The sequence below is a fragment of the Heterocephalus glaber genome, unplaced genomic scaffold (assembly GCF_053883595.1).
Source record: "Heterocephalus glaber isolate CG9 unplaced genomic scaffold, H.glaber_assembly_v1.0 deba00000937, whole genome shotgun sequence".
NCBI classification, from domain to species: domain Eukaryota; kingdom Metazoa; phylum Chordata; class Mammalia; order Rodentia; family Bathyergidae; genus Heterocephalus; species Heterocephalus glaber.
In genome coordinates this window covers 9606655-9630930 of record NW_028258173.1, presented here as the reverse complement: position 1 = coordinate 9630930, position 24276 = coordinate 9606655, and the positions used below count along the sequence as shown (strand labels likewise).

At 42.0% G+C, this 24276-nt stretch overlaps 1 long non-coding RNA gene and 1 pseudogene across 2 annotated transcripts in view; one reads left to right on the top strand and one right to left on the bottom strand.

The window, feature by feature from the left end:
- The window catches only part of LOC147828769 (uncharacterized), a 66562-nt gene extending 62669 nt beyond the window's left edge, over positions 1 to 3893 (bottom strand). The window contains exon 1 of one of the 2 annotated variants that reach the window (XR_015450286.1): positions 3705 to 3893. This is a non-coding gene — a long non-coding RNA (uncharacterized LOC147828769). Of the gene's footprint in view, positions 1 to 355; positions 1007 to 3704 lie in introns of those variants that run through there. The other variant, XR_015450285.1, reaches the window with a different exon arrangement.
- Positions 3894 to 18961: 15068 nt separating this feature from the next.
- LOC101713187 (serine/arginine-rich splicing factor 12 pseudogene) lies at positions 18962 to 19580 on the top strand (annotated as a pseudogene).
- Positions 19581 to 24276: the final 4696 nt, after the last annotated feature.

The following is a 24276-nucleotide window of genomic DNA, read 5'->3' as shown; positions in this document are numbered from 1 at the left end:
GCTGGGCCCAGTGGTACAGTACTGTAATCCCAACACCGAGGGAGGCTGAGACAAGGGGGTTGCAAGTTGGAGCTCAGTTGAGGCAACTCAGCGACATAGTGAAAAACCCTATCTGAAAATAAAACATTACATATATATATATATATATATATATATATATATATATATATATGCGGAGAATGTAGCTCAGTGTGAAGTCCCTAGGTTCAATCCCCAGGATCCTCCCCCCACCCACACACACATATGCACTCAAAGAAGGGGTGAGGATGGATATGGGATGATGAGACACTGTGAGTGATAAGCACAGTGAAAGGGGTTTGAGGGAATGCAGAGTGGGGGACTTTTCTTAGCTTACAGGATAGAGAGAGCCAGGAGATGACACAGGCCCATGCTTGGTTCCCAGGGCTGTCCTGACAAGGCACCCAGAGCCATGTGGCTTAGAACAGCAGGAATGTACTGTCCCAGTCCTGGGGCCCTGCTCTCTGCAATGCCAGTCTCAATGGGCTGCACCGCCTCTGATGCTGCAGGCACTGGGACTTCCTGTCTCTTCTGGCTTCTGCTGCCCACGTGTGACCTGGCCGTGGCAGCAACACTGGTCTTCACAGGCCACTGGACCTGCTGCACCTCTCCACAGTCTTCCCTCTGTGTGTGTCTGTGTGCATCCAACTGCCTCCTTTTAAAAGGACACCGGTCGTAGTAGACGAGGGTCCACCCCAATGACCTCATCAGGACTTGATTAAATCTAAGTGTGAGTCCACTTGGGCTACATTAATAAAAACACTATAAACTGGGTGGCTTATAAATGACACGCATTGATTCCTTATAGTTGAGAGGCCAGCGAATTGAAGGTCAAGGTGCGGCTGCCTTTGACAACCCTCTTCTGTGCCTCCACCCAGGAGAAGACACAAACAAGCTTTTTGGGGCCTTTTTTAAGAAAACATAAAAGCACTCATCCCATTCATGACTTAATTACCTCTTCAAAGGCTCCACCTCCTGATATTACCACTTTGGGAATCAGCTTTCAACAGAGAAATTTGGAAGGGACACAAGCATTGAGCCCACAGCAATCTACACCTAGCCTATGTCCAACTAAGTTCACATTCTGAGCTTCTGAGGGTTAGGACTTTAACATAGCTTTCAGGGGAACACAATTCAACCTGTAAGAAGCTCCCAGGGACAGCAGATTTTTTTAGGCCCGCAGGACAGTACGTGATGGGGAGGGTCAGGGGCTTCTTGGATGGGTATCCCATCTGCTTCCTGGAATCTCTTTCTGTGAGCTTTGTTGCGTGAGGAGGGTGGTAATACAACAGGGCAGTGGCGAAGTCACAAAGGGCATATTAGTTTCAGTTGCTCAGGGCTCTGCAGTCCTGTTTTATAGACCTCTGTGGGAGAGATGATAGCAGGATCTCACCCTGCTCTCTACATTCACTCTGCTCAGTACACTTCAGATGCATTGCTCTATCTCTGCCTCAAAAAAATAAAAAAACTACAATGGATCTTTGACTTACGAACTCAATTCGTTCCCGAGCTCTAGTTGTAACTCAAGTTGGTCAGTTACCTTCAAAGTCTTGTATCATTTTATGTCACACTTTCTTCCAGGCAGATCTCAGTGTCCTCAGAGAGACATTGGCCCAGGATTTCTCAATTAACCCCACTCAGGAAAGGATGTCATCATGTTCCTTCCAGAACTCTTTAAGGGTTAAATATGTATCTGAGACCATCTGGAAGCATAAGCGGCCTGCATTTGGGTTATAAACTCCAGACTTTGGTCCTAAATTAAAATTAAAATTCTAGTCGTAACCCAAGTTGTTCATGTGTCAGGCTGGTCATAACTCAAATGTCCACTGTACCTAGATTATTCCGGCCCCAGGGCTTTGGCACATAGCATCTCTCTGCCCAGAGTATTCTCTCAGAGCTGTTTATGGCTGGCTTTCTCTCATCACAGAGAGCTCATCTCATAGGCCACTTGCGTGGAGGGGGTTTCCCTGGACATTTTACCCAGAGTCCCCTTCCTTCCCTATGTGTTTCATCATTGTCTCATCAGGTATCATTTTCACATCTGTCTGCCTGTTTAGTGTTAGTTTCCGCAGTTGGGTGTAGGTTCACAGGACACTGCCCCCTGCCATCAGTTCAGCTCTGATGCCCCGGGGTACAGAACGATACTTGGCCCTAAACAACAGCAACAACACCACAAGTAATAGTAATAATAATCTTTGGGTAAATATTAAATACATACAGGTTTATACAAGACATGGGTCATTTAACCTCGCTCAACCTCATTCATCAATTGCAGATTTGGACCTAGGTCTTATCTTTGAGGTTTTTTTCTAGTCTTATGATGCCAGTTATGTAACAGCTGGATATAATTCGCGAGACACACAGAAATGTTAATGTTCAACATCCAGGTTGATTCCTCAAGGCCAAGAGAAGAAAGTTCCCATGCATTGTATCAGGGAGAAAACTGGCTCTTCATCAGGTCAGGGCAACTGATCTAATTTGAGCCAAGAATGTTTTACTTACACACCTTTCCTTCCCCTTCACACGAGCCCTTTAAGCTGCATCTAGAGCACGTGTTTAAAAGGTGGACCCAGAAAACAGATGGCTTCAAGGTGCAGCTCTGCCAACCTGGCTGCCATTTGGAACATTTGGGTAAATTTTGTTAGGCTTTGATTGTACTTTTCACTTCCTTACCATACACACGAGACTTCCTAAAATGTAGAAATAGTCTCATCCCCCTACCAACCACAAACATTTTTGTTAATGGGTCTAAGTCCATGTCTTTACTAAGGTGATGAAAATAACTGAGTTCTCCCTTCACTTCATTGCACTATTAATTTAGTGCCTACTAGAGCCCAGGTCTGGAGCTACCTTGTGGGGAACGCAGCTCTTTTCTCAAGCTCTCATATGTCCAATGCTCTCTCCCTTCTAGACTCTGCTGAGAATAAGTTCATCCCATCTTCCAGCACCACGTTCTTTTGGTCTTTTACCAAAGCATCCCAATGCCTGGGGAGAGCGAAGGTCTCAGCTTTCTGACAAAAGTCTCACTCAGCTGCACTGACTATGGTCCCTTCATGCTTTCCAGGTCCATCCTCTTTCACTGCATTACAGCTGTCTTTTCTCTCCCCTAAGCAGTCATAGCATACCCTCCCCCCTCCCTTCTCTTCCCCTAATTCCAAAACTCAGGCCCAGAGTCCTTCGGAAGGAGTTACCGTGCCTTTGGCGACTGCAGCATCTTTATGAGACTGAGAACTAGAAGCCAGCAGTGCGCAGCCCTGGGAATGCAGGATGCTGTGAAGCAAGAGAGCAGGAAGAGTCGGGGAGGCTAAGTCAGCCTGCCTTTTCTGATGACTTCGTACTTGAACTTTTAGTTTTATAGTTCTATAAAAGGCAACTGACAAAAGAGAACCCATTTTGGGAGGGTCCACCTGGCCAGGCTGAGCTGGGTGGGGCAGCCCCAACTTTTGAAAGCCAGGGCTGATTTTCACCCATGATGTCAGAGGCAATGGGATTCCCACTCAGCCAGAGGATGGGAAAGCAGACAGCCTCAGCCCAGCCCATGCCTGCGGGTGCCAACAGCAGCTTCAGCCCTGCCTTCCTGGCTGCTTAGCAGGAGCCTTTCCTCCTCGGAGACTCTTTGCAATGCCTGGAAAGGAAGTACTTGCTTAGCCCTGCTGCTATCTGCCGGCCTGGAGAGCCTCACTTACCCGCCTCCTCGGCTTCCCAGCTCCCCCAGCCAGCTCTGCCTCCTTTCCCTTCAGTGTTGGATAAAGAGACTGAGCAGGAGCCTCTTGGGGTCTGCAGCCTTTTCCAGACCACCAGTCCTTAGCCCGGAGCTTCAGCCCCTGACCTCTATTCCCTCCTTGGACTCCGAGGCAGACCCTGGGCCCCTGGACTGTCCAATTGCCACAAAGGAAAGAGTGTTTTGGAGTGGACGGTTGTTTTTGAAACTTTTTTTTTTAAATTGCTTTTGCTTATTCACATGGAACTACTTGGTTGTGCTGGCACCAGCCCTGTAGTTTTTTTGTGTGTGGACAGAGCAGGTCGCTCTCCAAGCCCTGGGGGATAGGGTGAAGAAACTGCTGCTCACTTATCCAGACTCAGAGGAGGTTCCTTCATCCTGGCCAGGAACAGTGCTGCCTGGCTCCAGAGACAGGAATACAGGAGAGCTGAGAGGGTCAGTGGCAGGCAGCTCCAAGGGCTTACCTTAGGATCCCCCAAAAGGCTCAGCAGCTGTGTGGCTCTGGCCACCATGCAGGTCCCGGCTCCTGTCCTTGGAGACGGACCAACTGTACCCCATGAGCCCTGGCAGCAGAGCCAGGAAAACAAGGTTAGAAAACCCCCCCAGCATCATGATGCTGAGGTTCCTCCAGTCCCCAAGCTATCAATCACCAGCAAAATTTATCCACTGCACAATTTCAGCTCACTGCAGGGTTTCTGGGCTTTTCTTTGTGCCACCTAGCAACACATTATTGCTGCACTAGTTCATTCATTATATTGCTGATGGTTATTTTCAGGGCCTACCATGTACTAGATAGGACCTGCTGCGTGGCAGAAAGATACTCAGTAAGTGAACCTGGAATAACAGGTTGCTTCAACAGAGACCAGAGCTGTTTGAATAAAGTTGCCAAGAGACCAGGAGGATGGGCACATGGTGTGTCCTCTGTACCATGGGAAACTACATCCGTGGCCTGTGTTTGGACGTGTATGTGGTTCCCTCAGCATTGTCCTCTTTCCTCCGATGGGAAGGCCCCAAAGATGCTCAACCAATCTCCCCAGTAGAACAGAAAGTGTTATGATTTGACTATGGTTCCTTCTCTCTGGAATTCTTGTTGAAATTTAAAGCTGCCTTTGTGGCAGGGCTAAGAGGTAGAGTCTGTGTTAATCAACCTTTTGTCTCTGTGACAAAATACATGGGAAAAAGAAGGAAACATTTATTTTGGTTTGTAGCTGAAGAGATTTCAGTCCATGCCCTGCAGGCCCCAGTGCTTTAGGCTTATGGGAAGGTAGAATCATCATGGCAGAAGGGCATGGTAAGGGAAGGCTCTTTGTCTCATAGTAGTAGACACAAGGAAGCAAGGGGTGGGGGGAGAAGAGAGGAGAGAGGAGAGAGAGAGCCAGAGAGGAAGGGGCTGGGGATCAGATCTAGTCTCCATGGTCACACTGCCAAGACTCATTCCCTTCCACCTCCTGTTCCCATCCCCTCCCAATAAAGCCATCATATTATGAACTCACCAGTAGATTAACTCACTGATGAAGTCAGAGGCCTCAGGAACCAATCACTTCCCCAAAGCTCTGAACATTGGGAATGAAGCCCCAGGGCATGCCCTCGGGAGATGGGATGTATCATTTCCAAACTGTACCAGGGCTTTAAGAGCTGATTAGGTCCCTGAGAGGGATGGGATTCAAGCCACTCACCTGGCCTGGTTCAGTGACAAAGGGTGTGTGTGAGTTCCTGACCTCCCGGGGCTGGACTAGATATCACGAGCGTGGGTTGTGATAAAGCAAGGCAGCCACTCCCAGTTTGCCCCCTTCATGTGCCCACTTGCCCTTTGGCACCCTGGCAGGAGTTGGTGCAGCATGAGGCCCTGATCAGAAGCCCAGTAGATGCCCATCTCACTTTCTTGGACTTTCCAGTCACTAGAATTATGAACCAAATGAACCTCTATTCTTTATAAATCACCAGGCCAGGATGTTCTGTTTTAGCCACAGAAAGACTCAGACAGGACACTCACTAAATAGTCACTGAGTGGCGACTGGTGTCTGCCTTACCTTGAAGCATTACTGGGTATTAAATATGCAAATCAAATGTGCACAAGAAACATTCTGTAACAACAGAATGGCCCACAGTGTTGGTAAAGGGGATTGGGGTGAGTTGTAGGTATTGCCTGGTGGGTGGGCGTGGGCTGCTCTTCTACCTATCACAGTGAGATCACAGAAACTGCTTGAATAAACAACATCTTTTTAAAGTGCTTTCCTATTATCTCATTTTCAATCTCAATTGTCCTGGAAGACAGGACCAGGGAAACAATTCCCATTATAAAGATGAATAAACTATGACCTATATTTAAGTAACTTGTCTTTTTATGTTCAAAAATGAAGTTATCAGGAGAAAAAGGACCTACAGTACCTTCCAAGGACTCCAGCAACTACACCAGACAGGTACCTATGGCTCCAGCAAAGAATGCTTAGTTTTCTTCCTTTTCAAAAATAATTTTAGTGGGTGGATTCTTCATGGTCCACATTTGAATGTTGCCTGCGTTAAAAGCCAGAAAGATGGCAGCATGAGAGGAACAAGGCTCACTGCTGAAGGTTTTGCAGCTAGGTGCAGGTTCACAAATCCATAAATATAGGCAGCCTCTCGGATGTGGGGAAATGCCAGGAAACAGATTCCCCTCAGAGCACCTAAAAAGGAACTTAGACTTGCTAACATTTGAGCCTAGAGAGACCCATGCCAGACGTCTCATTCCCAGAACTATAAGACAATGACATTATGTTTTTCTAAACCATTAATTAAATTCGTGATAATCTGTTACAACACCCATATAAAACTAATACAAACGGGTAACCTTCAGTCTTAGTAACTGGTTGAGTTCCCACCGGTCAACCCCCAAAGTGGATCTCTGGGTTTTTGCTTTGTGTACATAAATCCCCAAATAAGGAAATGGTTATAAGAGCTTTGAGAATTTCTCAGCCCAGCTAATTCCCCGAGGTCATTTATGGGTTCTTCCTACCCAAGGGCATATCAACAATGGTGAACCTGGCCCTTCACTGGCTGCCTTCATCCTTTTTAATGGTGGCTTCTTACTGAGGCCAAGGACAGATTAGAGGGTCCAGCTGTAGGGTACATAGCATGACAGTTGTACAGTGCAACAAATGACCTCGTGCCTCATATTTATTGGTGAAATTTGGCTTTAACTATTGACCACTAGTAAAAGAAGCCATAGAGCCCAGGACTCCACAAGGAAAATTCTGGAAATTCTTCTGGCCCTGCAAAAACTCCTTATGCCTAGGTGTCTTCTTTACTTACCTGTCAACAAAATGTTGTACTGATGTGATATTAATTTTGAAAGTCAAGGTAACCATGACCATATCTGTGAAACTCCCAGGGAAAAGTCAAGCAGAAGAAGGTATGTGGATGCAGAAAACTGCAGGTTCCTCATCCAGAAGACCACTGAAGCTCCCATGAGTCAGAACCATGGAAAGGCACTTGTGCTTGGCAGAGAAACTATAAACCAGAAGATGCCCTTGTGTTTACTTTTTTCCTTTAAAAAAGAACATATGCCCTATGGCATAAGTTCACTGAGTAAGCATTTGAGGGGGATAATTCTTATATAAATAAGAAAAGAGTTCAAAGCCCCAAGTCTCTCTCTCTCTCTCTCTCTCTCTCTCTGTCTCCCTGGTTGTTGGTCCCCTTAGTCTCCCTGAGCCCCAACTTCTTCATTCAAAAAGAGAAGATACTAAAGGAAAATTCATAGAGTGTTTAGATGATGACATAAAGCAATGATTGGAAAACAGCTATCGTATCATATGCAGTCAATAACTATTAATTTCCTTGTTTTATTCCTTCTTATTAGATTATGTTAAGATAAAATTTCCATAATGGTCCCGATGCCTCATCTGGGTCTAGTCTTCTGGCTTCAAAAATGACCATACAGGGCTGGGAATTTAGCTCAGTTGTTTGGCGCCTGCCCCATAAGGGCAAGGTCCCAAGTTTGAGCCCTGGTACCAAATAAAAAAAAAAAAAATGACAATACTTAAATAATTCCTCAAATGACAGAAACTGACATGTTTTTAAATCTACACAGGATGATCAAGGAGCTTCTATGGTCTCCCTTGGCTCTTCCTTCCTTCTGACCTTCTCAAGCCCACTTGCTTTTCTTTTTTGGTACCGGGGATAGAACTTGGGTCTTTGTGCTTGCACAGCAGGCGGCGAAACCACTGAGCTAAATCCCCGGCCTGAGCCCACTTGCTTTTGTTCTGTCCCCAGCAGCAGTGATACAAATACATTCCCACCTTCTGCTCAGTCATCATGCAACTCTTTGTAATGTCTTGAGACTGTTTCCTCTGTGTCACATTGATGGCATTTTGAAGGCTGTCTATTGAAGATGTGTGTTTACTAAAACGTTGTGAGTGTTCAGGCATTCAAATCCTCAAGTCCAACACCATGGCCTGGCAAGAGCCATTCACAGTCACAGAGTTCCTGTGACACATTCCTTCTCTCCCCACTTACCCGTCAGAGGGATACCATGATGGTTTACTCAGGGAAGCATGTCCCAGAGACAGTCACATTAGGCTGCTGGTTCTCAACTGTGACCCAAGGTTGGGAGGATTCCATGTCACTCCCAGTTGAAAGCTGGGATGTTGGCTCAGGAGGGAGAAACCCCATCCCCCTGGCCAGGCCCTCAACAAGCTTCCCCTTCTCTTGTGTTCACTTGTCCTTAACCATTGTCATGGAGGGTAGAGGTGACTTTTGTTGGGGCCTGTAGTCCCAGAACAGGAACCGAATCCTTTTTGATATCTTCTCCAAACTGTCCATGGGTAGGGAGAACCCTTGTAGGCTCCCAACCCACATGAGCTTTTGGGGTCACCGTCCTAAGCTTGGTTCAGGGGCTATCTCTGCTCGACTATCTGTGGAGCCTGCTCTGAGCCTCAGTTTCCTGCCCTGTGATGTGACATGGACAAGATTAAATAATCCCTGTGGTTTGCTCAAGCTGTTTGGGCTTTCTATTTCCCAATTCTTCCATTTTCATTATGGTGAAGCCTTTTGATCCAAGGCCAAGGGTGGCATCATGGGAGTTCCTGGGAAAGCATCACTGATGTGTTATTAAATGTGTTTATTTTCTGACTGTCACCCTGTCTGTGTGGAAGTAAAAGATGACTATCTAAATGCTACACTGAGCTGGATCCTGGGACACAGGAAAAAGACAGAGCCTCTCCCTCAAAGGGTTTGCATTCTAATGGGGGAAGAAAGGAAATAATAGCATGATAGATGCTCTGGGGATGAGAACAGTGAGTGCAGAGAGAACTTGGAAAGTCCCCCTGGAGAAAGGAACAAGTGCTCCAAGTAGAAGGGATGAAAGTACACAGGGGTGGTTGTGTTTTAAAGGCCAGAAGAAAACCAGAAGGGTTAGCAAGGGCCAGAGCACCAAGACCTGACAGGCCATACTTAGGAGATTCATTTTAATTTGAAGGATTTTATGACCTCAGTGGTGTAAACTGAGCTCGGCACAGGCAAAGTAAAATACTTGATCACCACACACAGCAGTCATTCAAGGAGAGAGTACAGATGGCAACATCAGAGAGAGCAGCCTCATTCCCAGTTAATTTGCCAAGGGTGTTCAGAGGGGCTGAGATCCGAGGAGACACCCTAATGATGGAAGAGGAGAAGGCTGGGGAGCCAGAGAGGAGGATGTACTTGCACAAAATGTGCTTGGGAAAAAGAGTGGGGAAAAGGAGCACAGGAGGAAGCAGGTAAGTTTACTTTTGGAACCCTGGAAGAATGATGAGACCGTGATGGAGACAAAAAGAGGGGAAAGTCTGAGAATGTCTGGTTTCCGACATAAAGCATGAGGAATTTCTATCATGAGAATTATGATGAACTTGAACCTTCCAAACCCCACTCCATCCTTTATATTCCTCATGCAGAGTTTACACCTCCGAGACTGATCTGAAATAAAACAAGGGATGAATTTCCTCTATGAAACTAAGCTTGCTTCTCCCACCAATGAGCTCCTCCTTAAGACAGTCAAAATATGCTTGAATCTTTTTCTTGCCTCAATATGTGTCATTTGGTAGTTATCTCCTACCCATTAAACTGGTATAAAAATGTTTAGTTTTTTGGTTGATTACGAAAAATAATACATAGAATAATTTTATTTTTTATATTAATTTTATTGAATATTTTAGGTATGCAATACAGCTACATTCATCATTGGAAATTTGCACCTTTACATAATCTGTCTTGGTTCTTATTTTTTACCCATTCCCCTGCCCTCCCTTCAACCCCTCCATCCCTCCCTTTTTATAAAGAATTTGTTTCCATTTTTTAATTTTCTCATATTAATTCCATTCCCTTCTTTCCTTTCCCCTACCCCTCCCACTTCCCTTTCCCCTTTGCCACTTTGCTTCCTCTTTCACATTATCTATTATACGTTTCAGTCCTTATTTACACTTTCAGTTTCTCACACTAGAGAAACTATTCGGTATTTACACATGTGTGTTCTATTTATTTCACTTAAGAGTATTGCCTTAATGTGCATCCATTTAGCTATAAATGTCTCTAATTTCTCATTTTTTATGGATGAGTAGTACTCCATTTTATTTTTAAAAAACACACATTTTCTTTACCCAGTCTCCAGTTGATGGGTAATTGGTTTGCTTCCAAGTTTTAGCTATTACAAATTGTGCTGCTATGAACATGGGTGCACATATATCACTGTGGTATGATTCTTTTAATGCTTTGGGGAAGATATCCAGAGAGGAATAGCTGGGTCAAATGGGACTTCCAGTCCTAGTTCTTTGAGGTATCTCCACACTGATTTAGACAGTGGTGGCACCAGTCTATACTCTCACCAGCGGTGGAGCAGGGTTCCTCTTTCCCCACAGCCCCACAAGCATTTGTTATTGATTGCTTTCATGATAGCAGCCATTGTTTCTGGAGTGAGGTGGAATCTCAGCGTTGTTTTCATTTGCATCTCTCAAATGACCAGGGATATTGAACATTTTCTCATGTATCTATTTGCTATTTCTACTTCTTTGTCTGAGAAATGTCTGTTCATTTCAGATGCCCATTTTCAGATTGGGTCTTTAAATTTGGGAGGTCTGATTTTTTAAAGTTCTTTATAGATTCTAGATAGTACATCTTTGAGCAAAAGCAGGTAAAAATGTTTTCCCACATTGTGGGTTGTCTCTTCACACTGCTGGTGGTTTCTCTTGCTGTGCAGAAGCTTTTTAATAAGAAGAGATCCCATTTATTCATTGCTTGTGCTAGTTCATAGGCAACTGAGGTTTTGTTCATAAAATCTTTTCCTGCACCAGTGTCTTCAAGAGTTCTACCTAACCTCTGTTGCAGCCAGTCCAGCTTTTCTGTTTTAATATTTAGGTGTTTAATCCATTTTGATTTAAGTTTAGTGCATGGTGAGAGATACAGGTCTAGTTTTAATCTTTGGCAAGTTGGAACCCAGTTTTTCCCAGCACTATTTATTAAAGAGGCTATCTTTCCTCCAGTGAGGGTGTTTGGCTCCTTTGTTAAAGATGAGGTGGCTGAGTGGGTCTGGAGTTGTTGCTTCATCTTCTAATCTGTTCCACTGGTCCTCTAGTCTGTTTCTTTGCCAGTACCATGCTGTTTTTATCACAGTAGCTTTGTAGTATAGTTTCAAGTTGGGGGGTGTGATACTCCCTGCCATGTCTCTGTTGCCTAGAATTTCTTTTGCTATTCTGGGTCTCTTCTTGTTCCAAATGAATTTTTTGGATTGTTTTCTCAAGGTCCATGAAGTATGGTGCTGGCATTTCAATTGGGATTGCATTAAATCTATATAGCAGTTTCGAAAGTATGGCCATTTTCACTATGTTGATCCTTACAACCCAGGAGCTGGGGAAGTTTTTCCATTTAGTGACATCATCTTGTATCTCTCTTTTCAGAGTGCTATAGTTTTCAGAGAAGAGGTTTTTGACTTCTTTTGTTAGGTTGATTCCTAGGTATTTCAGTTTTTGGGATGTTATTCTGAAAGGAATTGTTTGGTCTATTTCTCTCTCAGTGAGTCTGTTGTTCATGTAGAGGAAAGCTATTGATTTTTGTGTGTTGACCTTGTATCCAGCTACTTTACCAAATTTGGGTATTAAGTCTAGAAGACTTTTGGTGTTCTTGGGGTCTTCTATATAGACTATCATGTCATCTGCAAATAATGACAATTTGCCTTCTTCATTTCTTATCTTTATTCCTTTTATTTCTCTCTCTTGTCAAATTGATGTGGCTAATGTTTCCAAGACTATATTGAAGAGGAGTGGTGATAGTGGACATCCTTGTCTTGTTCCTGATTTTAGTGTGAAGGATTTCCATTTTTGACCATTTAGTATGATATTGGCTGTTGGCTTTTCATAGATGGTTTTGATCAGATTGAGATAGAGATCATCTATTCCAATCTTCTGTAGTGTTTTTATCATAAATGCGTGTTGGATTTTTCTCAAGTGCTTTTTCTGCATCTATTGAGAAGATCATATGGTTTTTGTCCTTGGATCTATTGATATAGTGTATTACATTGACAGATTTACATATGTTGAACCATCCCTGCATCCCTGGAATGAATCCCACTTGATCAGGATGTATGATCTTCTTGATGATCTTCTGCATTCTATTTGCCAGTATCTTATTAAGGATTTTTGCATTTTAGTTCATTAGTGAGGTTGGCCTGTAGTTCCTTTTTCAGTTGGGTCTTTCTCTGCTTTGGGGATCAAGGTGATGCTGGCTTCCAGGAATGAATTCAGGAATATTGCTTCCCTTTCAATTTCATTGAAGACTTTAAACAGTAGTGGCAGTAGTTCCTCTCTAAATGTCTTGTAGAATTCAGCAGTGAAGCCATCAGGACCTGGGCTTTTCTTAGTTGGTTAAGTTTTTAATTACATTTTCAATTTCATTGATTGATGTTGGGTTGTTTAGAATTTTTAGGTCTTCTTCATTCAACTTTGGTAATTCATATGTATCTAGGAATTTGTCCATTTCTTCTGTGTTTTCCATCTTATTAGTGTGTAGGTTCTCAAAGTAGATATTGATGATCCTCTGGATTTCTGCTAGGTCTGTTGTAATTCCATCCTTTACATTCCTTATTGCATGGATTTGGGCCTTTTCTTTCCTTTTTCTGATAAGGTTTGCTAAGGAGTTGTCAATTTGTTTATTCTTTCAAAGAATCAACTCTTGGCTTCATTGATTTTTTGTATCATTCTCTTAGTCTTCATTGCATTGAATTCTGCTCTGATCTTTATAATTTCCTCCCTTGTATGAGCTTTGAGTTTGTCCTAGTCTTTTTCTAGAAGCTTGAGATTCAGCATCAGGTTGTTTAATTGGGCTAGATTTGTTTTCCTAATATGAATATTCACTGCAATGAATTTCCCTCATAAGACTGCTTTCATTGTGCCCCATAGATTCCAATATGTTGTATTGTCATTGTCATTTAGTTGTAGGAAATGTCTCATTTTTTCTTTAATTTCCTCTGTGACCCATTGGTTATTCAAAAGTGTGTTGTTCAATTTCCATGTGTTTATGAAATTCTTGCGGTTTCTTTTGCTATTGATCTCCAATTTCATTGCGCTATGGTCTGATAATATACAGGTGATAACTTCAATTCCTTCTCACTTACTTAAACATGTTCTATGAGCGAGTATGTGTTCTATTTTGGAGAATGACCCATGTGCAGCTGAAAAGAATGTGTATTCTGATTTTGTGGGTTGGAACACTCTGTAAATGTCTGTTAAGTTCATTCGTTCAAAAGTTTGATTGAGTTCTACTATTTTGTTGCTTATTTTTTGTCTAGCTGATCTATCTATTTGTGACAGTGGGGTATTGAGGTCCCCCACTACTATTGTATTAGTGCATATATGACTTTTCATGTCTGTTAGTATTTGTTTTATATAGTTGGGCACACTAGTGTTTGGTGCATATATGTTTATGATTGTCATCTCTTCCTCTTGGATTATTCCCTTTACAAGAATGTAGTGTCCTTCTTTGTCTCTCTTAATCAGTGTTGGTTTGAAATCCCCTTGATCTGCAAAGAGGATAGCTACTCCTGCTTTTTTTCAGGTACCTGTCACATGGAGTATTGTTTTCCACCCTTTAACTTGCAGTCTATGAGTTTCTTTTTGAACTGTGGGTTTCTTGTATGCAGCCTATTGGTGGATCTTGCTTCTTGACCCTTCTGCCAGTTTATTTCTTTTGATTGGTGAATTGAGACCATTAACATTGATGGTTATAACTGATACATATTGACTTATCATTGTCATGACTTTTTCTTACTGTTGGATTCTCCCCCTTTGCGTTTAATTTCTTGTTGTCCCTGATGGATCCATTCTGCTGGGCTTCCTGGGGTTGTGATCCTTGTTGTCTTTTCCTAGGATATTGTCTAAAATTTTTTGCAGTGCTGGTTTGGTATGCATGAAGTTCCTAAGGTGCTCTTTGTCATGAAAGGATCTTATTTCTCCATCAATTTTGAAAGATAGTTTTGCAGGGTACATCGATCTGGGTTGGAGGCTGTTTTCCTTTAGGGGTTGAAATACATCACTCCAAGCTCTTCTTATCTTAAGGGTTTGCATTGAGAAGTCAGCTGTGATTCTGATGGGCTTTCCTTTGTATGTGATTTGTTCCTATTCTCTAACTGCTTTTAGAATGTTGTTCTTCTGTTGGGTTTCTGGAATCTTAACTATTATATGCCTATGTGTAGATTTTTTTTTGATCATGGCTAGTTGGAATCCTATATGCTTTACTTGTCTGTATGTCAAGTTCTTTTCCCCTGCTTGGGAACTTTTCTGCCATCACTTCTTTGAACAGCTTTTTTTTAATGTCATCTGCACTCTCTCCTGTTTCTTCATTGACTCCAATCAGTGTTATGTTATTCTTTGCATTGTCTAGCAGCTGCTAGATTGATTTCTCATGATCCCTTACAATTTTAAAGCAATTTTTCTTTTCCTGGTCATTAATTGCAATCTTATCTTCTATATCTGAAATTCTGTCCTCACATTGGCTCATTCTGCTGCATAAACTTTCAATGGAGTTTTTAATCTCCTGGAAATCTGTTTGCATCTGTTTTATGGATTCCATTTGTTTCCTATGTTGGGATTCCATCATGTTCCTCAGCTCCTCTATTTTTTTAATCTGTGTTCTCTCTAGATTGATTAATTGTGTCTTTCACTATGGGAACGATCTATGCTGTTATCTGAGAAATTATTTCTGATTTCATTTTTTCCAGATCATCTTTCATTGCCAGTTCAGGGAGTCCAGGGGATTGAGTACCAGAGTGTTCCATCTCATTTCCCTTTGGGGTTACTTTAGGAGATCTGGAAGTCTATTTTTGAGACTTGTTTACATGTCTTCTCATTTCAAAGGGAGGGGGTATGAGTGCTGCTGGTGCCTGTGCGGCTTACCTCCTTGGCACTGGGGGTAGTAGTACAGCAACCCGGAAGTTTCACCTCCTCTGCACTGGGGCAGCTCTGCTCCTCGGTGCCTTGCGAAGTGGTATGGCAGCCCAAAAGGTTCACCTCTCTGCACTGGAGGCAGCTCTGCTCCTCAGCACTGGGGACTGTTGTATGACGGCCCAGAAGGTTCACCTCCTCTGTACTGGGGGCAGCTCTGTATATGGAATAATTTTAAAACACAGCAAGAAGTAAAGTCAAATTTATTTTTTCCAGTCAAAACTATTCTTAATGTATTGATATATTTATTTCCATTCCTTTTACATGCATATACATGCACTTACAGATTTTCTATTCATCACTGAAATAATATCAGTTTTATACCCAGATTTATCTATGCTATGGATGTTTCCTTCATCATTAATATTTCTTTAATACATTAATTTAATAACTGATAATATTGCTTTATAAGGAGATGCTGGAATTTGTGTATTTCTTTATTATTTTACTTTTTTTAAATGGTGGTACATAATACAATTACTAGTAATTTTCTGTTAAAGTACTGAAATACCTGAAGCTGGGTACTTTATGAAGAAAAGAGGTATACCAAGCTAGGAGTTCTATAGGTTCAAGGGCATCAGCTCAGCTCTGAAGAAGTCTTCATGTTTGAGGCCATCACAGCAATGGGGGCACATGGGGAGGGAGACATCACTGGAAGACAGGAATAAGCCAGAGGAGGATCCAGGGATGGGAATCCCTCTTATATGTGCTCTAACAAGAATAACATGGGGTCCCATGAGAATTACCTTGACACCTTCCATGGGCATCCCCCAGGGACCCAGCCAACTCCAGTAGGCCCCACCTCTTCAATGTCCCACCAGTTCTTGACATAGTAACACTGAGAACCAGGCTGCCAACATATGAACTCTTGGGGGACAAGTCTCTTATCCAGCCCACAGAATTATAGAACAGGTTTCCTTCACAAAAGGTCATGCCTGTCATCATACTGAATATTCATAACAACCTTACAAGTAAGTAGGTACTATTTTTACTTCTCATTTTACAAATGATAAACCAAGGCTTTTCACATAGGAAGAGATGGATCCAGGGATACCATTATTTCAGGAAATATTCTCACCTTTACATATTTGTATCTCTAAAAACTTTCTCAAGACAGCTTCTTAGAAATGGCATTTCTGGATCAAAGTGTATAACCATGCTTTTACTTTGGAAGGTTCTAATGGGTGTTGCCAACTAGCTTTAGAGCATCACACCCACAAGCAGTATATGAAGCTTTCTCAAGACATCCTGACACCAAACACTGCTATGTCATTGTGATGTCTTCTGCTGTTGTTTCATTGCCAACTAGTGCAGCTGAACTTCTGCTTGTTCATATGTGGATACCTCTGTGCTTTTCTTCAGTGAGTTATGTATTCACATCTTCTGCCCATGGTCAAACAAGTGTTTTTCAATACATTTGGAAGGACATTTTATGTAACTAGGATACTATTCTCTGCTTTGGTATATTTGTGTCAAATATTTCATTTTATTTCTGAGTTTACTATTTGCCTTTGAATGACCTTACAACGTTTTTCTTTAATGGAGAGTTGAAGTTAGCAATGTGTTTTTAAATTTTATTTTAGAAACAGCATCTCACTATGTAGTCCAGGCTGGTCTTGAACTCACTATGTAGCCCAAGCTGGCCTCAAGCTTCAGTGATCCTCCTGCCTCAACCTCCTGAGTACTGGGACTACAGGCATGTGCCACCACACCCAGCAGCAATGTTATTTGATAAAGAGCCAGTTGCTAAATATTTTAGACTTTGTAAATTGTATGTTCTCCATTGAAACTACTCAACACTGCCATTGCAGCCCAAGAGTGGGAACAGATAACCCACATACTATAAGACACCCAGATTCAGCCCATCAGTTGTAGTTTGAAGACCCCTAATATAAAATATTTCTAATTCTTATGTATGAAAATTCACATATTTCTCCCCTTTGACATTTTCCTTAGTTAATTTTATACTCATGCAAGCCGGGTACTTGATGACCACCTTCTGTTCCCAGAGAGGTGAGATAAATCCATTCTAAAGTCTAATTTGGTAGATGCTGACAGTTGAATAACTTGTGCTTCCTTGTCATTTCTTTTCCCTCCCCTCCACACACTTTATGATGTCTTCCAATGCCTTTGTTCTACTTCCTTTTGCTTCTCTTTTTATCTTTTTTCCCCCTTCTTTGTAAGACTAGCAAGTAAATTCTTTTCTTTCTCTTCAGCAGGACAACATTTATTGCTTGGTGTCTTTCAGGAACTTTCTCTGACAAATGAGCTCCATTCACCAGTGGGAATGGGGCTGTGGTGAATAAAATTTTCCCCATCTCATTATATACAGGCAAACGAATCCAAGCTAAGGTCAGAGATGTCTCCATCTCTACTTTAGTTTGGTTTCCTTTTGTGCATTGCACTATTTGGTCCTTTTGGTCTTTATATTGTGGCATATGCTTTGAGAAAAGATGCCAATTGTATTTCAATAGTTAGCCACTTATCCCAAAAATAGACTTTAGTGTATGTAAAAGAGGGAGTTTGTGATTAAATTTGGCATTCAAAATTAGAGAAGGAATCATGAAATAATGCTGGGACATCTTCTCCATGCATTTCTCTGTCTATCATTTGTTCCATACCACCATACTGTTTTGATTAAACTCTATCATTATAACTCTGAAAAATGTCTTGGCTACTCTCACCACTTCTGTTTCCTCATAAATACTAGATTCATTTTTTAAAGTCCTCTTTAGCTTGCATCATTAGTATTTTTATTAAAATTAGTTAAATCTTAACAAAATTGAGGAAATATATTATATATGTATGTGTGTATATATTTTATACTGTGTGTGTGTGTGTATATATATATATATATATATATATATATATATATATATATACATCTTTATACTGTCTGCTTCAGATCCAGGAATTGCTATGTAACTCTTGCTTCACTTTTAATAAAACTGTTTGGTATATAGCATAATTGTCTCAAAAAAATTTTTAATTTCCTATTTGAATTGAGAATGTCAAAATTTATTAGTGGCTTCTGCTTCAAGACCATAATTTACTAGCATTTTCATGTTTGAGTTCTACATCAGTGCTCATTAATGAAAGGAGTTTTATGCTTCTAAAATTATCTAGAGGGCTTTTATTGCGTCTTGTTCTGTCTCCTCCACATTGATCATTTTCCTTGTTGTCTTTCTCATTCTAACATTTCTCTTTGCACTCTGAGAATTTCTTAATTTTTCTTCATGTTACCAATTCCATTTCCTACGGCATCAGTTCTATTCTTTGCATTTCCAAAATAGACATGATGTCTCATATTACAAGTTCTCTTTCTTTCCAGTTATTCTGTTTCTCATCAATCTCAGGATCCAGGATTGACTTGGGTTCCATGAAACAAAAAAGAAAGCAATAAAAGTCAAGAACAGAGAGGCGCCGTCCGAGTTGCTGTGGCGGCAGCGAAAGACCGAGTGGGGCCGACGGTAGGTAGGGAGCGGCAATGTCTCGCTACACGAGGCCCCCCAACACCTCCCTGTTAGTCAGGAACGTCACAGATGCCACCAGAAAATCTAAAGCAGTCCACAGTAGCTGGCAAGCACCCCTCAGTTTGAACCAATCTGTTAGCTAGAATCCAATCATAAACTGAGCAGGTGAGACAAAAGGCACCTAAAGTTCAAGCATCAAGGAGTAAAGAGGGAGAGTGGACACAGATATAAAGACCTAGAAGAGGGGAAGTCTTTATCAAGCAAAAGACAAAGCCAATTTTGAGACTTCAGCTTTCCTACGTTTACTCAGAGTTCCAGAGTCAAAGCCAAGTCTGATTTTGTTGGTTCTGCGTCTCTTATAAAGTCCATCTTGCAAGTCTTAAAGAGTAAAGGTCAAGGTTCAAGATCAAGTGACATTGAGCACCAGGCCAAATGAAATCAAAAGAACAGCATCCTTGTTCTCCAGCTGATCACAGGAGATCAAGAGGCCCCAGTCAAAGGAGAACTCGAAGAAGTTCTTCGTGGGGAAGAAACAGGAGGGGTTCAGATAGCCTTAAAGAGTCTCAACACAGGCAATTCTCTTATAGCCAGTCTAAATCTCGTTCCAAATCACTACCAAGGCGGTCTACCTCAGCACTTCAGTCAAGAACTCCAAGAAAGAATTCTGGTTCTAGAGGACGGTCAAGGTCCAAATCCTTACAAAAAAAGGTCCAAGTCAATAGGAAAATCACAGTCACGTTCCCCTCAAAAGCAGACTAGCTCAGGAACAAAATCAAGATCATATGGAAGACATTCTGACTCCATAGCAAGATCCCCCTATAAATCTCCCAAAGGGTATACCAATTCTGAAACTAAAGCACAATCAGCAAAACATTCTCTTTCGGTCACATTCCAGATCTCGGAGTTATCATCATAAAAACAGTTGGTGAACAACAGAAGAGCACTACATAGCCTTTAATATGTTATTATATCCCTCATTATGTTAAATAAAAATTTCAAGGCTTACAAAAAACAAGTCAAGAACAGGATAAAATGTGCAGATTGAGGAATAAAGAAGATTTTGGTGTTTTTATACTCTTTTATTGGGAAGGCTTAGGGGTTGAGCCCAGGATCTCACACATGCTAGGCAAGCACTGTACCTCTGAACCATATCCTCAGCCTTGATACTTCCTTTGGAAATAATTTTCAAAGGTACGCCTTTCTTTTATTTTTTAGGATAATATTCTGTTTGCTTTGTGTTAGACTTTTCTCCTCTTGGATGTTATGTTGATCGCTCTCTGTCTCTCTCTTTCTCTCTCTCTCTCAGAAAGTTCTACCCATTAGTAGCATTTACAAACAGCTCTTGCATTTGAATTTCCCTTGCCGGTCTCATTTTCATCTATGTATTTTATCTGAAGGGTAATTTGAAAAAGTAAGAAATACGTGAGCACATTAATAAACATATTCCCCAACTCCCTTCTCTCAAAACATAATGGAGATTCCTGGCAAGATACTCATAGCTGAGATTTCCAGGTTGGAGACTGCCATGCCCTCTCATCTATGGATGGTGACACTGGTTAAGCGCTTCTCTGAGATATGAAAGATATACTCCAGACAGCTCGACACCAGAAGTGCACAGAGCCATGAGAACCTGGCAGAAGTGTAGGAGGCAGAGACACTCTGCCCTACAAATCTCGTTTCCAGGCACAAAAGATGCAAGTAGCGACTCAGCCTGTGACTCAGTGATTCCCAGCTGTGTGGGTGTTGATCACATGAATCTCCGAGGTTAAACATGGGCCACAGGGCACTGAGTGTTGGTCTGGGATACAGAGGAGCTAGATGGAACCCAAAAGGACCCTGGAGAATGGATGCCAGCTGTGCCTCACTGGGACCCAGGGGAAGCATTGTGGCTTTAAGCTGAATGGGGGAGAAAGAATTGTGAAGCTTCACCCAGTCCTTTTGAACCTGTTATTCAGCATAAATCATTCTTCTAGGTCATATCCCATAGTGGGGAGCAGCTCAGAGCTGGCCTCTGATGGAGTCATTTCTATTAGTCGGTCAAGTCATTAAGGTGAGGGAGGAGGAGCAGCTCACCAGCCTGCTGTTAGTTGACTGGTTTGCATCTATATGCTGTGAGCAGAAGCAATGGTGTCATTTCCAGAATGCAGCTACAAGGCAGAGACTCCAGCATTCTCTTCCCTGCTGTGGCACCCAGGAGGCCACATTCCCAGTGTATGAAAAGTGAATATGATTCTGTTGCTTTAAACCACAGAATTTCAAGATTATTGGTGGGCTTCAATAACCCCAGTGTAACGTAGTTTGTTCTTAGAAATACAGTGTCTGATTAGCTGGGTGATCCTAAGCAACTCTAAACGCTGAAAGTTGACTTCCTCACCTACATAAGGGAGAAAATTGCACCACCCATCCACAAAAGAATAAAAAAAGTACCTTGCTTGGAAAGAACTTACCAATGTGTCTAGCTCATAGGAGTGTCTTACAAATTCTACTTCTTAGCCTCCCTTGAGAATCCAGGAGATGGAAAGCAAAACAAGAGTTCCCCTGCCAAATTATTTCAACCTACACCTAAAAACAGAATGGGGCAGGGGAGAGAGAAAAAGAAGCCAACCTTTAGGGACACATCTCTATTACTGAGCCACTAATGGATTCTCATCAAAACGATCAACACTTTACTGCCCAAGAAAGCAGTGCCAATGTTTTCAAGATCCACAAGGTCTGAACTACTTCAGCTGGTAATTTTTATTTGCAAGTAACCATCTAAGGACCAACTTCGCTTCCAACTCCCAGAGCAGCATTCCCACGTGGCACACTTCTTTGCTCCATCTCAAGATGCTGGTGGCAGTCTCTGGGAAGGCAAGGTTGGTTTCTGGAAGCTCTTCCTATTTTCTCATAGCAGGGAGGGAAGCAGATTTCAGTCGGGTGTGTCATCACTGCTGACTGTATTCACACACTCTCTCTCTCTCTCTCTCTCTCCTCGGGTGTCTCTGCATACCAGAGGTGTGGTAAAGTGAGTATCACTCCACCTATGGGTTGTCTTCTGGCCAACCCTCCTATGACCCAAACTCCCAAGAGGAGCGTACAGCAGCAGGACTCATGGGGATAGAATTAGTGCCCTCTACTACCCTCCCAGTAGACCATCAGATTATCTTCCAAGAACAATCTGCCCTCAATGAACCCACTTTTCTCCAGGCAGTCCCTTGGATCTCTCATATTCAAGTATCCCCCCAGCCCAGGCATGACACTACCACAGCCCAGGTGTAGTGAAGAAGGACCACAAGAGCGCAGCATAAATCTATCAAGGCCTCCAGCTGGGAGGCAGGTGCTTCCCAGCACTGCAGAAAAACAGACAACTGGCTTCTTGACAGTGCTACTAAAACTTGTCTTAAGTATGGTCACTCATTAGAGTCACCAATGTCCCAGGGAATCAGTCAGTCCTGAGTAGATAGTGAGGAATAGTTTAGCTCAGAACTCAAGACCCTTCTTTGGTGGAGATAACACCTCAAGATGAGCATTCCTCAAATTTCTACCTGGCATTCCAGAAAAACAGATGAGTTTCCAATTTACATCCACACTGGGTTTCCAACATCCTCCCTGGATCCTACATCCAAGAAAGATTCACATCAAAGATCAAACAAGACAGACCCTACCTGGGAAGCTGGGAACAAAGTGATTTATAGAGATGGAGTGCAAAGGCTACCCTTATGGTAAAAAATCGAATGATTGGATTCCAACCCAAGTCTTTTTCAACCTTAAAGAGAAGCAACATTAATTGTATACCTCCACAAGAGTGGGACAAGTGGTGCTATCATTCTGATTCTATAAATACTGATGTTGGAGAATAATATGAACACACTGTTCTCCTACTGCACTTCATTTGCACTTTTATTCTTGCAGATTTGTGTCCATTCACTTCCATCTCCTCCAGCAAGGGTCAAGAAAACATGGCGACTTTCCTCAGCAATCTAGACCAAGTTGGAAAAGTCTGTCAGACAGACCAGGCACCTCCAATCATCAGATCCTATAATTCACAAGCCCACTCCAATAGGACACTAGGCTGGGAGGTTGAATACTTGTGAATTGTTGATGCTCTCTGTGTCTCTTAGTTGTTTTTCTTCCTCCACTGGAAGAAGGATTAATGCTACATTAATGTTGAGACATCTAAAAAGACATAAACTCTGCTCAGTCAGCCTCACAAAAGAAGTCCGGGGGGGAGTGGCATGAAGAGTATTTGCTTCTGTTCCTCTGCACAATCTCTATTTTCTTTTCTGAACTATACTGCCTCCAAGAAGCTGTGTAATTTATAATAGTATTAGATAGACTACACTTTAGTTTTAGGTTCTAAAATTCTATAGACCCAGATCAGAATGATATTAAGATTATCTAAAACTAGCCAACAAGCTAGCAATTAGTCAGCTGGGATTTGTTAGTGACCCTCCAACCGTATGGCTCAAAGATGAAAAGAACATCATTCTTCCTTGTTAGTATTGTTTATCAAGGGTAAATTCACAACACAGAGTTCTAGAACTTAGTTAAAAATGTCAAGTAACCAGACCCCACTGACCCAAGCCTTTCAGGAATAGGCTGCCTCTGTTGTCTGATGGAGCAAAAACTTGAATTCCATTGCTTTCCTGAACTTTCTTGAACCAGTTGCATAGATGGGTCCCCTCTATGCAATTCACAGCTAAGAGTTGGCACTTCTCCATAGACAACTTTCAACTACATGAAACTCTACAAGCTAAGCTCCAAACTTAAGAGGAACAAGCAATGAGGCTTGTTATTCCATCCATATCCAAATCCCCATATTATAAATAATTAACACTGAGCCTCTATTATTTGCAAAAAAAAATTTATTTGCACATTCTTCCCACTAAACTGTAATATTTTATTTAGTTCTATCTGTCTTTTATCCCAAAAAAGCCATTATTCTGAAAGGAAACCTTTTGAAATCAAGCTAGAATAAGTTTCCTTGCTCTTCAAACACATCTTAAGGTTGCCAAGAGTTGTTTCTCCCACCATAGCCACCACCACCACCAATTTTCAAGGGATGATAAATCATGTATTTCTACACTGAAACTGAAATTGGCAAGCACTGAGAGCATCTGCCAAAGGGTGTGTCATAGCCAAAGGCAGTTAGAGTTCCTACAGGAATGCTGTTGTCTGACAGGGACCTGAGATGCCACTGGAATTTGCCCAAATGCCAGAATCAATAAGAGAGTTCTCAGTGGAAAGTTCAGCACTTCCCCCATACTTCTCCCTTAAGCTGCCATGTAGCACGAGCTTCTTAGAGAAATACACTGTGCATATAATTCAAGGCCCACTAGAAAGGCTCTATCTGGTATCAGCCAGAATCTGCCACCCTCAGGGGCAATGTGCTTATATTATTTCTCTCACTTTTTTAAGATGAGAAAAATCCATGCTTCTAGTTCATAACATGCTTTGAAATAGTTGTGTTTCATATATATCCTCCTTTATTGAAAGTGATTATTTGTTGACATCTTGCTTTATCTTTACTTGATATTCTTTCTTCAAAAAAATACATAGAAACCCAAAATAGCATCACCACCAACTTCTCAGCCAGTTTTAAGACAGGAAAACTTGATTTAAGTTGGTGTGTTATATCAATTTAATG